At 40.2% G+C, this 16,731-nt stretch overlaps 1 protein-coding gene across 6 annotated transcripts in view; it reads right to left on the bottom strand.

Annotated features, from left to right (window-relative positions):
• The window catches only part of Mapk10 (mitogen-activated protein kinase 10), a 266,659-nt gene that overhangs the window by 237,439 nt on the left and 12,489 nt on the right, over positions 1-16,731 (bottom strand). For 4 of the 6 annotated variants that reach the window (XM_059274830.1, XM_059274827.1, XM_059274826.1 and 1 more), the window contains one exon: positions 7,968-8,061. The exons of the other annotated variants lie outside the window; for them this stretch is intronic. The gene's annotated coding sequence lies outside the window, so the exon portion shown is untranslated. The remainder of the gene's footprint in view (positions 1-7,967; positions 8,062-16,731) is intronic. 6 annotated transcript variants of the gene reach the window in all.

A 16,731-nucleotide genomic window follows, 5' to 3' on the forward strand; every position in this document is an offset into this window, starting at 1 on the left:
GCCACCGAACTGAAAAGAAAAGAGGCCTCACTGGCCTCACCTCCCCAGTTTTCATTCAACAAAGTGACCTAGGAATTTCCTCAAGCAAACATCAAGACTCAAATGCTTCTAAGAGTCACAAATCAATCATAAAATGAAGTTCAAGAAATGTGCTTCATAGTGAACGTGAAGACGTGTACAGTGTGACAAATGATTCAGCCAGTATAATAATCCACAAGGCCATGTGGATAGCTATAAGGCCACATGGGTGTCCACAAGGCCACAAGGAAGTAGAAAAGTGGCTCCTGAGTCTTTGACTTCACTTGTCACTGCTAGGCTTGTCATTAAATTTCATTTGCTTGTTAGATGTACCCTTCTGGTCTTAGCTTTGGTTCTACTTTCTCTTTCTGTATTGACTAACAGGTTTCTGAATTACTAACCTTACATTTTTCCCCTAAAACATGCATTTAACCCAAAAAAAAACAAAGTTCTTCTTACAGAACTTGATAATTTTGTTGTATTTTTCCAAATAATATGAAAGACATAAACTCGAAATACAGCCACATTAAGACTTTGAGGTGAAGCAGCAAAAACCCTGCATTTTACAAACGCATTTTGTTTAAATACCTTTAATAAAACTTGAAAAAAAATATAAGTTGAAATAGCATTTACATTCATTGTAACTTTACTTTAAATGTGCCATTGTATAAGTTGTCCTCACTCTTTGAGAAGATTTTTTTTATTGATTCTAAAGATTTTCACTGGCTTATCAAAGTCACATTGTGACTTCAAGTTTGAGAAGGAACAGTGCAGAACACACCTTCCAGATTCCAATGCAGAGGCATTCTCAGTAAATAAGCTTCTATAGTAGAAAAAAAGAAATAATGCCCCTTTCAAATCGCCCATGAGTGAAGGTGTGACTTGTGGTCTGAGGCAGCATGGCTGGAGTTGACTTTACCGCCCTCTCACACTGGGAAGCAGCCAGTTCGTGCTGTCGATTTACATAAAGACTTTCACAAGAGCTTCCTAATAATTTGGAGATCATGGCAAGGATGACGAACCAGCAACCTGGACAAAACTAAGCCTGACTTGAAGTTACAAGAGGAAGTCATCTTTAAAGAGGCTTCCTCAAGGTATCCTGCCATCTGCAGTTTTAGAGTAATAGATGGACGTGAGCAAATGGAGTGACGTTTACTGAAAGACGATGGATGTCACGCTGGGTGGGAGAACCTGCTTGTGGCTGGTTGCGGTTCATAACACACCTATTCCCAAGACTTTCCACAAAGAAGTCATACACCAGTGTTTTTCTGGCTACAGATTTTGTATCTGAATGTAATGCTGCTGACTGATGGGTATGACAAACAAGAAATCATCACATGACTCCAGGGACTTTTAAAGGAGAGGGAACTCTCTTTTCTACCTGTACATCAAGCGCTCTTAAATATTTTTTCCCATCCTAAAGAATAGAGAAACACCCTCCCATCCTCTCTCCTACTCTTCTAAAGCTATACTTTGTTGTGTATCTCCAAGTATGTCCTAGAGTCCCTTTTCTGAGATCACCATGACAGTAAACATGTTCGTGTGCATGATCAATGTTTATCAAACAACTGGACCCCCAGATATAGATTGCACCATGCTTTATTAACTTTAATTTTTTTTAACTTCTAATGAGAAAGGAACAACAGCTGTGCAGAGACATCGGATAGAAAAAAAAAACTGCTGAATTAAATCAGCCTGTATACTTTAAAGATATGCTGACCTCAGAATGGAAACCAGGATATATGTTACATTGAAGAAGAGGTTTTACTTTTGTTTCCACAGGAGAAGAAAAGCTATGGATACTATCAAGACTGATAAATATAAAGTTCGAACAGAAGAGACCCTCTTGGTTAGGAGAGGCAGTAGTTCATCAAATAGCATGGCCATTCAATCTAAACTAACTCATAAGACTAACAAATGCCTTTCATTTGATCAGATATAACCTGCCAAAAAGGAAACTTCTCAAAGTTAGGATTGGGGCAGGTTTTTTTTTTTCTTTCCAGGAGAATAAAAGCATCCAACTAAGGAATCTGAAGACCACTGGACAAATGAAACATCAGAAGATGGACAAATCACAAAGAAAAAGTGTCCCAAGAAAAAGAGTAAATTGTGCTAATGGTAAAGCATACTTCCAAGAGGATAAAATTTCATAAATCTCCCCAAATGTTTGTTTCTGCTGTTCTCTACAGACATATAATGCAAATGGTCCATTTGTAGTCCCAATTCAATTAAAAATTAAAGCTGGCTTTGGAGTTGGAGCATGACTCTCTTCTCTAAATCCAAGCATGCTTGTTAAAAGGACATCTAAAGCCGGGCGGTGGTGGCACACACCTTTAATCCCAGCACTCAGGAGGCAGAGGCAGGTGGATCTCTGTGAGTTTGAGGCCAGCCTGGGCTACCAAGTGAGTCCCAGGAAAGGCGCAAAGCAACACAGAGAAACCCTGTCTTGAAAAACCAAAAAAAAAAAAAAAAAGACATCTAAATCTCTGTCTCATATAAGAAGAGCCACCACAGAAGAAAAACTAAAATGAAGGGACTATTCTATTGCTACTAATCTCATGATCCTTTGGTTTATTTTGACTCTTTAAAACTTTTCTTAAGGTATAAATCTTATCTTAAAAATTTTAAGATGAATATATATATATATATATATATAAACTTTCTGTCATGATATTAATAGTCATACAGAGCACTAACTAATGCTAGCAATAGACTTCATCTAGTTTCCTTTATGTGATTTCAGGCTTCATTCTGAAGCAGGTAACTAGGAATTAGGTTTGGGTACCCCAGATATACTTAACAAATTGTGCCCCTTTAATCTCTTAGAGATCTGATACATATGACATTTAAAATGTTTAAGTTTTCTGCAGTGACCCATCACCATTCCTGGCAATATCTTTGAAGTCTCTTAAAAAAAAAAAAAAAAAAAAAAAAAAGGATGGGGCTCCACAATGACAAATCCACCTGGATTGTGGTAACACCACTAAGCTGACAAGCACCACCCAAAGATCAGCTTTGGACTACAAACCGCTCAGGACAATTCAAGGTGGTTAGATAAGATGGTCCAGCCTTGCAGACTACTCCAGTTAGGACTTCAGATAAGCCCTGCACTTTACCATCACACTGAGACTGGACAACAGCTAGCTCTCCGGGGACTTGGCCATTATCTCAATTTTCTCAGGGTCCCCTACAGATGCTGTCACCCCCAGACAACAGGAAGCAATTTTAAGAATATGATGCCCACATTCCCAAGAGGTGAGGAGGGGTTTTTTGTTTTGTTTTGTTTTTTGTTTTGTTTTGTTTTTTGTCATTCAGAGGATGATTGTCATCATTTAGGGAGGTTGGTTGCAAATTGTTATTGGTCGTAGTTAGGGAAGAAATTAAGCAGAGGAAATTAGATTCAAGGATATAGTATAAAAAGGTAGATTTTAAAGTAAAAAAGCAACTAGTCTCAAATATTTCACATTGTATGGATTTTTGTATATTGACACAAATTTAAGTTTATTTTTGTTATATTGTATATATGTTTCTACTCTTGTTTAAGATATTTTTGTTTATTGATACAAATTTAAAGTTATTTTTGTTATACTGTATATATGTTTCTACTCTTGTTTAAGGTATTGTACCTATGCAGCTCCTTCAAAAATGTAAAGATTTCATTCTTGAAAGTTATCTAGGATAATAAAGAAAGACAGGTTAATAGTCATCTATGTAGCAAGAATCTTAAAAAGTCTTATTAATAAAAACAAACCCAGAGCCAGGTATTGAGATGAACCCTGAAAGATCAGAGAAACAGAACAAGCTGCATCCAACCTCACCTTGCCAACTTCTCAGCTGATCTCGTTTCCTCAAACTGGAAGCCTCTGTGTCCTCATCCAAATGGATCTCAGCTGAACTGCTGCTCAAAAGCCTAAAAGCTTAACCAGCTCTAGTTCCTGGTCCTCACACCTTATATATCTTTCTGCTTCCTGCCATCACTTCCTGTGATTAAAGGGGTGTGTCAGCATGCCTGGCTATTTCAAGTGTGGCTTTGAACTCACAGAGATCCAGATCTCTGCCTTCAGAATGCTAGGATTACACTTGATCTTAGCCAAAAGGACGAGAAGCGATGAGAATGCTAGGATTAAAGGCATGTGTGCCACCATTTTCTGGCCTCTATGTCTAATACAGCAGCTGTTCTGTTCTCTGACCCCAGATAAGTTCATTAAGGTGCATAATATATTGGGGAACACAATGTCACCACACATCTATAACAATCAAACTTATAGTCATGTTAGGTATGCTTTCAAGATCAAACAGAGACATATTTTAAGTAGCTAGATGATCTTCAAACACTTCAGAGACCTACAGAATATGTCACTTAAGATATTTTAACATAAAGCTTTTCATGACAATGAGATACATCTGCTCCAGAAAGCACCAATTTACTTCAAAAAAAAAGATGGTGGGCATCAAAGAACCTCCATATGGAGTTTGCTTTCACTGTGGCAAAGTTAGCAATCTGGGTAAGAAACTGCCCTTGCCTAAACTGCTGACAGTATGTTGTCCAAATTAAACAAGCAGGACACAAAAGAAGGCAAGTGCCGAACTTTGCTAAGCCAAAGTAGGACAGTCCTTCAAAATTCCTGCTCCACAGAAAAATCTGTCACATATTCTAGATCTGTAGGCTGAAGATGGATGCCCCAACATTACAGAGGAAGCTTGGGTGACTCTCCAGGAAACCAGCTGTTTCTATCATTTCTATAGCTTTGGAAGTTGTTTCCTCTGCACTTCCTTTTTACTCAGGTAGTAGTATATCTTTCTTGGATCTCTGATGGGATTGAAGACTAGATAGTTATAATTATGGTTTTCCTTAGTTATGATAGAAAGTAAATTAAGTATAACACTTTGGACTCACCAAGAAATGATAGATAAAGAAATATTTTCTCCAAATATGCCAAATACAAATGGACTGGACATTGTGAATGTCATTCTTACCTGGTAATTGTTCTTATTGTATATAGTATTACTGTGTTAAAGTTCAAACCTTCCCTTCTTGTAGCTGGAGTTTTTTCCAGTCCCGCTCAGGCCTGCAGCTCCTTAGATCCAAGTAAACACACAGAGACTTTACCACTTATAAGCTGTATGGTCGTGGCAGGCTTCTTGCTATCTAGTTCTTATATCTTAAATTAATTCATTTCTATTAAACTATAAGTTGCCACATGGCTTTGTGGCTTACCAGTACTTTACATCCTGCTTCTCATGGCAGCAGTGGGTGGCAGCATCTCCTCACTCAGACTTCCTCTTCCCAGCATTCTCTTCTCTCTTGTCCTGCCTATACTATAATTCCTGCCTGGCTACTGGCCAATCAGCATGTTATTTATCAATCAATCAGAGCAACATATTCACAGCATACAGAAAGACATCCCTAGCACCTTCTTATTTAGACAAAAATTTGGAAATGTTGTGGGGTATTTTAATTGCACTCTGACACTCCCGAGACTGACAATAAAGTCTACCTTGAATCAGAGGGCAGAGATAGCTACTAGCTGTCCAGAATTAGCCATGGAAGTTTTGGAGGACCCAGGACATACAGAGAGACACGGGAAGTAGTAGGGAAGAGCTTAGAAAGATTCACGGGCCTTTTGGATCAAGGAAGGAGAGAGGCGGTCACTGGTTGCTTCTCTGCTGCTTCTCTGATCAACCAGGTTTTTAACCCTGATATCTGATTCCTGGTTTTTTATTTAATAATGTAACAATATAAGTAATTGCATCAGCTCAGAGTTAAGAACACTTAACTGCTTTTGAAGAAGACCCCAGTTTATTTCCCATTATTCAGACTGCTTGGCTCACAACTCCAGCTCCAGGGGATTCAATGACCTCTATGACCTCTGTGGGTACCCACACATAGACACACATTCATATACATGTTAACAATAATTCTTTCTTGGAGCTTTTAAGTCTGTCCAAAAAAAAAAAGATACTATTGCTAAAAACAGAAATTAAAAAATAAAATGATGGTTGTTTTAAAATTATTTTTGCTTTATTTTTTTGAAACAGGTCCTCACTGTGCAGCCCAGGCTGTCCTTAATTTATTTCATGGTAAGCCTCCTGTCTTAACGTCCTCAGTACTGAGATTGCAAGTATGAGCCACCCTCCCGGCAGATTTTTATCTTCTTGCTCTCACTCACTTCCTCCTCCTTTCTCTGTTTCTTACTCTTCTTTTTGCTTCAGAACAAATGGATCAAACCCTCTGTTGCTCATGTAATGTCAGAGATATGCCCCTGATCTGGAAATTAGCTGGAGGAACTCAAAGCAGAATCCAAAGATGATTTTTTTTTATCTAAAAAGAAGTGTAATTTGTGTTGAAATCAGTATGAGGTCAAATAATAGATGGGTGAACAAGAAAATGTCATACAGTAACCTTTAGAAAATAACTAGAACAAGAAATTGCTTCTATAAATTAATGTCAGATCATTTTTAAGTAAGGGCAGAATCAATTTTATAAGAGAGAAATAAGTTTAAAAGGTTAAATTGTTTCTTTTGTGTTGTTGGTGTTGTTTATGCTGGAAAGATAACCCACAGTGACTAACTCCAGGGTTGGATGTACCTGCATGAGACATGGTCTTTCACAGAATTAAACATTTTAACTTAGCCTGAAAACTCCACAAAAGCTTTCATTTTTAGTCATACAGCTTGGAAAGAGGCAAACATCTACGGGGAAGGCACACATGCCTTTAAGGTCACATCAACCACCTTACTGACACCTATCGAGGAACCCTGTTTCCCTTACATACAATTGAAACTCTGCATCATACTCCTTGCTGCATATTCTTAATATTCTCTTTAGTCATGTTGACATCCGAGTACCAACATATTTTAACCAGTGATCCAGTTTATCGGTCTCTTTCAGCTGTAACAGCAGGTCTATGAAATGATTTTTGAACTCATCATTTTCATTACTCTGTTCCCACAGATAGAATGGGATCTGGCATGTAGTAAATATTCATTGAATAATTTTTTTAAATGTGCTTGTTTATTACCCATACCTTTCTTTGCATGGCCCAGGTTAAGACAGTAAAACTTTAAGCATAGATTCAACTTAGAAATGGCTTATTGCACTAATGATAAGAGGACAATTGTCATCTTGAGCATCCATCATGCTGATATCACTTCAGGTGGCCTCCTTAGAAACTAACAAGATTTCTTTCCACATTGACCTGAATGGATGTCCTCTGGTTTTAGAAATCGTAAGGGACAAACTGATTATTCACAGAGGGAGATTGGAGAAGCAGAAAGTCCTGGTAACTTTAGGCTTTTCATATGGTAGACTCAGAATCGCCAGCGCAATCACAGGATGGTATAGGAGAGCAAACAGTCACTTCATCAATGACGGGGCCAAAAGCAGGGAGGGGGAGACGCTGCTAATCTGTCACCTCTATTCCACACACAGGGAGTGAAAAGGTTGCTAATTCCCAGGAGAGGGAAGCACTGAGGCTGGAGATTTGACATGGTGGACTGAGTGTGGTGGTTTGAATGAAAATGTCCTCCATCAGCTCATAGGGAGTGGCGTTTTTGGAGGTGTGGCCTTGTTAGAGGAAGTGTGTCACCAGGGGCAAGCTTTGAGGTTTCAGAAGCTCAAGCCAGGCCTGGTGGCTCACTCTCTCTTCCTGCTGCCTGCAAATCCAGATGTAGAACTCTCGGCTCCTCCTCCAGCACCATGTCCCTCTGAACCTGTAAGCAGGCCCCAATTAAAAAAAAATGTTTTCTTTTTTAAGAGTTGCCATGGGCATGGTGTCTCTTCACAGCAATAGAAACCCTAGAGAAAACATTGAGTGTCATTCAGAATCCCCCACCAGCACTTGGGACCTCATTATTTTCCCCCATAGATGTCAGATACTCCAATACTGTAAGACTGGTCACTTAATTCTAAGAATATATGCTTTTTCCCAATGTCTGTCTTTTTCTACCTTTTCAGCTCAAATTCCAGTTTCCTCTAGTCCAGTCACAAACCTCCTGCTCTCATATCTTCCTTGGTGAAACTGACTCTTCTTTTCAGATTTCCTATTGACAGTTTGAAAACAATATCTTAGATTTATAGAGATGCCCACATTTCAAAGCACATTCACACACATTATTTCACTCATACAAATAAACAGCAGACTGCATTTACAGACACATTTCTTTCCTTGTGCTTCTGGGCTCCACAGCTCACTCTCCCCAAGTCTAGGAGGATTTACCAGGAACACCCGTGTTAATGATGATAAAAATGAAATCAGTTTATTATATTGAAAAACACCCCAGGGCACTTGTCATGATAGCAACTGAGTTTCTGTTGTTATTGCTGTAATGAAACTGCTTGGTAATGATCCACATCAAGCCAATCTTTTTCAGAGTGCTAATGTTCTAATAATAATAATAATGAAATTTAATTCTCTGCTCCAGGAAGACACTCTGTATGTTTTAAACATAATCATCTCAACGTGCTCTACACATCCATTTCATAGATAAAGAAACTAAGGCTTTAAAATGTTGACTATGGCACAGTAGTTAAGAGCCACTGCTCTTACAAAAGACAAGGGTTTGATTCCCATCACCCACATAGAAGCTTACAACCATCTGTGACTCCAGTTCCAGGTGATTCAATGACCTCTTCTGACCTCCACAGGTACCAGGCACCCACATGCAGGTAAAACATTCGTATATGTTAAATAAATAAATATTTTTTTAAGAATTGTTGCCAGGCCTGTGGAGATGGCTGATTCAGTAAAGGTACCCGCAGAGAATGCCTGGTGACCTCCATAAAGTTGTCTTCCAACATCCACATGTACACCATGACATGCACATACCTCCCAGCCTCCTGTTATACACACAATAATAATAACAATAAATGTAATTAAAGGTTTTCTTTTTTTAAGTTTGACTACATTGCCCAATAGAAGCAATTTGGGAAGTGTGAGTCTGACCTTCAACAGCATCTCTAAGCAGGGCACTGTCCTGTTACATGGGTAGAAGAACGTGTGACTGCAGAGCCACGTGAAGATAGTCATCTACTATCACATCATGGACCCTGGGGTAAAGTAAGCCCGTCAACTGCCTAGCGCCATAGGGTCCTACAGTGAATAAGAAAAGCAGCAAGAAAGAGGTAAGGCGAAGGGGTTGAAGCAGGACTGCAAGAGACGATGCAGCCCAGCTACCGACTCACTCTCCGCACCAGTTTTTTTTTTTTTTTTTTTTTTTTTTGTCTCAGAAGAAAGTTTGAGTCTTCCCTGCCACTCACACTTGTCTCCCTTCTTTAGTTCTAGAGACTCTGCATTTTAAACATCGTAACTACTGTTGCAGTTAGGACTAGAAGACGACAGGACACAGCCTTAGCCATTAGCCTAACAGTCAAGTTTCATTCTGCAAATATTACAGCCAGCTCCTGTCATTATTTTCATTAAGCAAAGCCACGTGGATTCTTTCCTCCAACCCTCCATGCTGGGAACCTTAACTGCTCTGTGCATAACTTTACTCATCTATAAAGTAAAGACAAGATGGGCACTGTGCTGCAACACAGAGCACTGGACTTCAGAAACAGGGGCATCCACAGCACCTGGGTCATAAAGAGGAGTGGTGAGAAATCGTGAGGGAGCAAAGGAAGCCCGGAGTGAACACATGCTCATGATGTGGGCACGGCCATGTCAAAGACCCCTGTGCCTCAGACCCATGGGTGTGGCAAAGCCTTCCCCAGGTGGAAGGCTGATGATGGCAAAGTTTTCTCCCGGTGTTAGTGCAAATGTTGAGAGTGTGTGCAGAAAACATCTACCTTAGCTTTCTTCCTTGAATGTTTACAACCCAAAGACTGTTCTGCCTACAGAATCTGCTCCTACTAAGACTGACTAAACCTGCCTCCTTGTTTGGCTGTATGTAATAACCCTGTTTCTTTGTTCAGCTCTATGCAATAACCCCATCCCACTGTTCAACTGTACACAATAAACACTGGGAGCTTCAAGGATGTTTTGGCTTTTCCATCTGAGGGCCCAGACCACCCAATCCTGTCTTTTCTGTGTCTATGCGTCTGTCCTTTCCTCATTCCTTCATCAGCCCAGGTCAGAGCTCCAGGGCTCAAACCATGCAAGGACTTGGCAAGAAATAAATGAGGTCCTACATGTAAGTTACTTGGAATATCACCTGGTCCAAAGCAACTTCTATATGCATTTATTTTTCTAACTGATATATAACCCTCAACCATCAGGATTCTAAAATTATCGAAGAATTCCATGAGAAATTACATCAAAAGCTCTCCAGCTCTTCCTCCAGTGAAGGCTGTGAAGTAGACACTATGCTGTTATCTGTAACATTGTTTCCAATTTTACAGAAAGATCACAGAGGGCTCCAAATTCCAAGACAGCAAATGATTTAGATCAATGTTTCTCAATCTGTGAGTTGTGACCCTTTGTGGATCAAAGAACCCTTTGGCAGGACCATCTGCATATCAGATATTTACAGTATGATTCATAACAGTAACAAAATTACAGTTCTGAAATAGCAACAAAAATAACTTTATAGTTGGGAGTCACAACATGAGGAGCTGTATTAAAGGGTCGCAGCATTAGGAAGGCTGTAAACCACTGACTTAGACAGTAATCAAGTCTAACTCTGGACCCAAAATCTTAACCACCATGATATTTCAAATCTATGGTAATATTTGACATTAAGTTTCAAATTTTTCCTCTTTACCATGCATTATCCTAATAAATTTGCATCTCTTTCTTAATTAACTCTCACAGCCACCTTCATGAAAGTGGAACAATTAAATTCCTCTTTTGCAAAGGAAAAAAAAAGAGACTAAGTGCTAGGTAGCACTGCCAGGATCACACATGTGGTATGTGACCACAATGTGTTCGTCTCATATGAGTAGGTAAATGACAGAGAGGCCCTGGATTCTGACCGCTGTGAATTCATACCAGACAAAGGACCACAATTTACTGAGAGCTCTCCCCCCTCTGTGCTCATCTACAGTCTCTAAGCCAGCATGACTAAGAGAAATACTAACACAGGCACCGCAGAAGTAGGAGCTGATTAAATGCTAATGCACTCTGATTTGCATTCCTATTCAATCATTTTGCTACTTCTACTAGCAGCTATTTCCAGTAGCCATTTTTAACCCGTCCTATATAATTTGGAAAGGATATAATTTACTATTAACAAATAGGGATCAACTTTTCACAGGAAGCAAACCTTCATTTCATTCCTGTCCCCAAGAAGTCAGAGATAATACAGACAAAGGAAGCCACTCAGCAAACAGCTACTACAAAGAGGAGAATCAGTCCATGTGTATTTAGCTAAAAACCACAAGAATGTAAGAATATCACTTCTTGGTGCTAATGGCTAATAACTGATGAGTTGCTCAAGAGAATTAGTCAACTCTCACCGTCTTTGTGCAAATTAGGAAAATGAGCCCTGGCTTGGAAAGCAGAACAGAAGCCTGTTGGCAGCCTAGCCAACTCAAGCCTCCATGCCACACACCAAGGACGTGGTGTGTATCCCATGGATAGCTTTGTGTAGCAATCATTTCAGAGGCAGGTCCTTGCAGAATTTTAAAGAAACTTGATCAATAGGAAGACACATACTGTTATGGATCTTTTTTTAAAAAATTACAAGGCTCAAAAGGAAGTTTTCATCCATAGCTGAGGATCAATTGGCACTTGATAGCAGCTGGAAGAGGAAAAGTTAGCTTTAGTTTTAATGGTAGGTTGACCATACTATAGGGAAAGCTCCATACTCAAGAGTAGTTGGGCAATACAGATTGAATTCAATGGGTTTTCAAAAAGAAAGAAAGAAAATACAAAGTTGGGGAATTGGGAAATTTGGGAGGAGTTGGGGAGGTTATTCTGATATCAATACATTGTATGAAATTCTCAAATAATTTAATTAATAAAAACATTTTTATAAAGAAGGTATAAGTAATTTTTCTTCATAGGGCAATTGTGTGGAAATGTGCTATAGGAAGGCTAACTGGTCAATAGTTAGAACCAAGTTATTGGATCCTTTATATTCATGGCAGAAACAAATATTTGATTTATCTGGGCAATTAAAGAAATACTCCTAGCCATGACACATGAGGAGGAGATAAATAAAATTTAAGAATGTGCACGGATTCTTCAGAATGTTATCTTACCTAAAGAGAAGGTTGATGTCCAATTGTGAGGTCCTGAATTAACTACTGACCGATTAATACTGAATTTACACACACACATAAGATTCCAGGAAAAGAGGAAAACATATTGATGATAAAGGTAATAAAACATGACTGCTCCAAAAGATATGGAAACAATGCAAAAAACCCAGCATGACTGAGCAGCAGGTGGTGTGTGCATTGAACTCATTATTCTCAAGTATCTCTGAGAACACTGAGAGCACAGCTTTGCATGTGAGGAGACTGGAGCTTAAGAAGTTGTGACATCGCCAGGATCTCATAAAGTAATAGGATTGAAGTTAACAGTCAAGCACCAGGCTCTTCAGACTTGGCCAGCATACTATGCACTGTAGGTCAGATTATGGACCCAAGCAACAATGACAAGAATGTGGGCACGAGCACTGGACATAGCAATTTTATCACTCTTCCTGTGCACAGTGCAAAGTCAGGACATGTCTATGCTAAAGATGGAACATCTAATAAGAGTGTGACAGAAATAATACTATCAAAATTACTTCTCTACTAACTGGGTAATTCCTTGCCAACCAGAAAGCTTCAGAATAAAATAAAATAAAATAAAAAACCACAATGGACTTCCACGCTTGGCTCCATCTTCCCTCTTTGGAAATAACTAAAACCCGGTTTGCTGCATAGGCGTTTTGTGTAATAACTCTACTGTTATCAACAGTGGCAATAGTCCCAGGAAGTGTTTCGTGTTTACACAGCAGCCCCCAACACAGGAGCAAAAGCACCTGGCAAACATTTGCATTTTTATTATTGATGGCTTAGTTTAATGAAGTGACTTTCCGTCAAAGAGCTTATTAATCATTACACGCACTCCTGTGACACACATGGACGAGCAATCCATTTCTACGTTGTGTATGTGCAGAGCCCAAAGCCTCGGAGCCTGGCCAGCACTGCTGAGCAGGACTGCCGGAGCCCAGAAGAAAATCACAAGGAAGCCGGCTGCTCCCACCATCACGTCCAGCTTCTCACTCTGAATTACCTCAAGTACGGACACTTGTCTCCTGCTGGGCCCCTCTCTGCACACTTTCCCTCAGGCTGGATCCACTCTTCCTCTTCTGACTGCTCACCGTGTCTCCTGGTCACCCTAGCACCACCACCACCCCACCCGCATCTCCAGCCACACACAGCATTGCTGTCAGAATCATTTTCTTAAACTTGCTTAGAAGAGCACAGCAGCTCATCACCCAGGAAAACAGACCAGGTCCTTCACTGCCCCTTCCAGCCCCACCCTCTCACCTGAACACCTAAACCCTGGCTGTCGTCTCTGTCACATGGACTAAACTTCTGAACTCCAAACCCACGCTGCTCCTTCTGCATTCTGCTCCTCTTCCCAGAAACTGTCTTTCTAACTTCGGTGTTACCAAAAATATTGTTAGTCAGCCATCTGCTACCACAGCCAACATGATACATTCATGTACAAAGAGAACAAGTTTATTTGCCTCCCAGTTTGGGTGTGTCTCAACCTATGGTAGGCGAGCTTTGCTGCTTTTTGCCTATGATAGCCCCTCATGCCAGGAGGGTATGGAAGCAAAAGCATTAATTCCGTGGCCATGAAGAAAGAGGAAGGGCCAGAGTCCCACCATCTCTTTAAAATAATGGAAAGACCTCTTTCTCACTAAACATCACCTCTCACTTCCAAACAGCACCTTCCTGGAACCACGTCCACCTTTGGGTGACAGTCAGGGTAGAAACAATAGCAAACATGTTCACAGTTACATTGTAGACATGTTCACAGTTACATTGTAGACATGTTCACAGTTACATTGCAGACATGTTATATTGTAGCATTTTCTCCTTCCTGAGTACAGTGGCCTGATGCCTGAGACTCCTAAGACATCCTCAGGGAAACCCAGGCTGTTCTAAGCCATATCTCTAACTCTTCTGAAAACACTGCTCACCACTGCCATGCTCCTTCTCTGGCAGGGGTGCAGCCATCTCCCAGATGCAACATGATGTGATGACAGCAGATTGGTGACCAGACAAGACAACTCCACCGGCTTTTGTTAAACCATTCTTTAAATAGATTTGTAGAAAATGTGAGACAATCCACTTTGTTATCAGGTGATTTTTCACTCCATAAGAAAGCATCTTTGGTAAAGAGACAGTGTCACTTACGTTAGCCTGAAATGGTTTTCATGTTGTTGATTTTTAAATGAATTATATATGCATTCGATAGTTTACATTTACTTAATATGGAAAGCGCCAATGGTCTACTTAGTTGCTCAAAATTTTTTATGAATGTGAAGATATCACTAGAGCTGGCACCTTAAAGCAGAGAGCTCATGGCACTCTGCGGAACCCATTTAAAAATGCCTGGGTAGAAGTCCAGTCGTTTACAATTGTGTTGTTTCCTGAGCCTAAATGCTGTGAAAGAAACTACACTACCCATGTAAGAGATTCACTTAGTCACATTTTCCCCACTTCTGATCTCAGCCCAAAGGCCTAGTCTGACAGCAGTGTGTCCATGGACAGTAATGACATTTCTACAGTGCCTAGCACGGTGCACATCTGTAAGAAGGAAGTGGGGGGAGGTGGTGGTTTGTTCATCCTTCAGTGACCCCGATACAATAATCTGGTCTTGAAATGTGGCTGCTAATCTTCATGCAAATGTGTAATATTGATGGTGTATCTTAACTGACTCAGGTGCCAATAATAGCACCTGCCATGTTGATGAATCCCAATACAACTTGGAAATCATGTCTTCTGAAGGTAAATGTTTGAAAGTCGATCTCACAAGTATATTGGTGAATAAGCAGATATGTACACTAGTTCTTTAATGGAAAAAAATACAGACTTAGGGAACAGATGTAGTCAATTCTGTTGGCTTTGCGTAAACTATCTATTATAAAGGATAATGAATTTTCAATAATTAAAAACTGATTTCTTGTAACTGAACTATCATAGGGGTTATTCTAGAGAAAATAGGAATGGGCAGAATTAAGATAATTACAAGAAAAAGGTAAGGAAAAATTTGCACATTGCAAAGCCCATCTTTGAGGTCCCTCTAAGTCTGTTCCTCTTTCAGGGCCCAGGAACCTGCTTTCATCCCTGCGGGGTCCCTTTGCGGGCTACCACTACCTCACCATGGTACTTCACTGGACCTGAACTCTTAGACATCATCTCATGCTTTGCTTCAACCTGTGCATTTTGAGCTATACAATTTTATAATTAAAAATAAATTTAAATAATCTTTATAACTCTTTCAAACACAGTAGAAGTTCATCTACACAAGGACTTGAACAAGAAAATATTAATTTGGGGCTGAGCTACAGTGAGAATCCTGCGCCAGGCTTTTCCTCCTTTTCCAGAAAACACATGATTAAAACTTTAAAATAATTCTCTAAACCCTTCAAAGCACTCTTTCTAGGCAGGACTGATGTACTCACTCACTCCACATAAAATGTTACTTATATATGTCATGATTGCAGTTGCTGGCTACTTTAATGCGGAATAACTATTCATCCAAGTGTGGATGCCATCTTTTGGAAGCCTGTGATGCTTATTTCACACCGTGGGTTCCAGGTGTGCCAGCCAGTCTGCTTCATGGTGGTCTTTCACAGAAGACGTGGACATTCTTTAACCAGAGGGGTAAGTGGAGATATCACACTCTGTCTGGTTTAGAAGCAGAGGTGGTTAGCAAACCGTGGGTGCTCCCATCAGAGCTACACACTTAAACACACAATGCAAGACTAGAAGGTAAGTCCCCTAACTGAAGTCTTACTGACAGACTGCATTCCATGTTGCTAGCTCGAACTGCTATGGGAGACAGGATAGTCAATAGGTGGGTGAAATGTTGTATTTATTGAAACTCACAAAATTTTTAAATAGTTTAAATTGTCTTCTAGTCAATATTTCGCAGAGTCGTTCCCCCAACATGGGGCCAGGCTGGACCAACAGTATGGACCTATGGGTAAAGGTGCTTACTGCCCAGCCTCATGACCTGAGTTCAATCCTAAGAGTCCACTTGATGAAGTGAGAAAACCACTCCCACATGCTGTCCTCTCATCTCCACCAACGGTACACTTAAACACACTAAGTGGTACACCTCCACCAATGGTACACTCACACACACTAAGCTGTACATCTCCACCAACGGCACACTTACACACACTAAGCTGTACATCTCCACCAACGGTACACTCACACACACTAAGTGGTACACCTCCACCAACGGTACACTCACACACACTAAGCTGAACATCTCCACCAATGGTACACTCACACACACTAAGCCGTACATCTCCACCAATGGTACACTTACACACACTAAGCCGAACATCTCCACCATCAGAATACAATGAATTTTTCATGAAACCCCCGAGAAATAATGAAAGACTTGGAGACACTGATTTCTTCTCTAAGTAAGACCCAGGAAAACCCAACTTCTAAAGTACAGCATCTGATCCAGTGTGAGGTTACTTAGGAATGCTTGGTGACTCTGCATCTGTCATCCTTAGAGGTAGATAGTCTGAGGGCCTATCAATCAACATAAAGAAACTATCTCCAAAATTGTGTACAGAACTGGA

The sequence above is a fragment of the Peromyscus eremicus genome, chromosome 10 (genome assembly GCF_949786415.1).
Source record: "Peromyscus eremicus chromosome 10, PerEre_H2_v1, whole genome shotgun sequence".
Lineage (NCBI taxonomy): Eukaryota > Metazoa > Chordata > Mammalia > Rodentia > Cricetidae > Peromyscus > Peromyscus eremicus.